The sequence below is a fragment of the Petromyzon marinus genome, chromosome 25, assembly GCF_048934315.1.
Source record: "Petromyzon marinus isolate PM22_M1 ecotype Great Lakes invasive population chromosome 25, UKy_Petmar_22M1.pri1.0, whole genome shotgun sequence".
In the NCBI taxonomy this organism is placed as follows: domain Eukaryota; kingdom Metazoa; phylum Chordata; class Hyperoartia; order Petromyzontiformes; family Petromyzontidae; genus Petromyzon; species Petromyzon marinus.
This window is the reverse complement of record NC_133691.1, coordinates 2,645,532-2,647,395: the sequence shown is the minus strand read 5'-3', so window position 1 is coordinate 2,647,395 and position 1,864 is coordinate 2,645,532.

The window sequence follows — 1,864 nt, the reverse complement described above, 5'->3', positions numbered from 1 at the left end:
ATTTTTGTCAAGAGGGTCTTGAAATGGTACTCTTTGTTGTAGTGCCGTACGCCGAGAGTCCGAGCCAGCCTAGCAACGTTCCGTTAAACGTCGCGTAGTAAATGAAGCCACCTGCCTGTAGCCGACTCTGCTGTTCCAAAGGGTCACAGGATCCCGTGTGATTAGCGCACGACTCATCATAATCACCGTCATCATCAATCATCATCATCAATCAGCAGCAGGCACAAATTGTCTCCAACGTCGTCGTTGTCGTCATCCGTAACGGGCCTCGCGACGCAAAAGTTCATCTCTCTCGCGCGCACGAGAGTTCATCTCTCTCGCACGCACGAGAGTTAATCTCTCTCGTGCCCACGAGAGTTCATCTCTTTCGTGCCCACGAGAGTTCATCTTTCTCGCACGCACAAGAGTTCATCTCTTTCGCGCGCACGAGTGTTCATCTCTCTCTTTCGTGCCCACGAGAGTTCATCTCTCTCGCACGCACGAGAGTTCATCTCTCTCTCGCGCACGAGAGTTCATCTCTCTCGCGCGCACGAGAGTTCATCTCTCTCGCACGCACGAGAGTTCATCTCTCTCGCGCGCACGAGAGTTCATCTCTCTCGCGCGCACGAGAGTTCATCTCTCTCGCGCGCACGAGAGTTCATCTCTCTCGCACGCACGAGAGTTCATCTCTCTCGCGCGCACGAGAGTTCATCTCTCTCGCACGCACGAGAGTTCATCTCTCTCGCGCGCACGAGAGTTCATCTCTCTCGCACGCACGAGAGTTCATCTCTCTCGCACGCACGAGAGTTCATCTCTCTCGCGCGCACGAGAGTTCATCTCTCTCGCACGCACGAGATTTCATCTCTCTCGCACGCACGAGATTTCATCTCTCTCGCACGCACGAGAGTTAATCTCTCTCGCGCGCACGAGAGTTCATCTCTCTCGCGCGCACGAGAGTTCATCTCTCTCGCGCGCACGAGAGTTCATCTCTCTCTCGCACGCACGAGAGTTCATCTCTCTCGCGCGCACGAGAGTTCATCTCTCTCGCACGCACGAGAGTTCATCTCTCTCGCACGCACGAGAGTTCATCTCTCTCGCGCGCACGAGAGTTCATCTCTCTCGCACGCACGAGATTTCATCTCTCTCGCACGCACGAGATTTCATCTCTCTCGCACGCACGAGAGTTCATCTCTCTCGCGCCCACGAGAGTTCATCTCTCTCGGGACGAGAGTTCATCTCTCTCGCGCGCACGAGAGTTCATCTCTCTCGCGCGCACGAGAGTTCATCTCTCTCGCGCGCACGAGAGTTCATCTCTCTCGCGCGCACGAGAGTTCATCTCTCTCTCCCACGCACGAGAGTTCATCTCTCTCGCGCGCACGAGAGTTCATCTCTCTCTCCCACGCACGAGAGTTCATCTCTCTCGCGCGCACGAGAGTTCATCTCTCTCGTGCCCACGAGAGATCATCTCTCTCTCGCGCACGAGATTTCATCTCTCTCTCTCTTGCCCACGAGAGTTCATCTCTCTCGCGCGCACGAGGGGACGTCATTTGCTCCATCTACACGACGGCCGTCCTCTCGGGCCGCAACTCTGTTGTTCGTCCGTCGTCTTACCCATCGTGTGTCGCTCATCCAACATTACGTCCTCAGTAAAATAAATAAATGAATGTCCCCCGTGCATTAATGTGCCCTACGCTGTGCTCGTCTATATTGGTGGGTGCTTTGCTAGTTGAGCAAATTCCACGTTTCTATGGCAGGAACCATTTGTCTCCGTGTGACACCCACGATTGACTTTCCACCAAGCATCTGTAGTACAAAATTAGCAAGTGGTGTCTGTTTCTGAACCATAACTCATAGCACATACAATTCAATATATTGGGTGAATAGC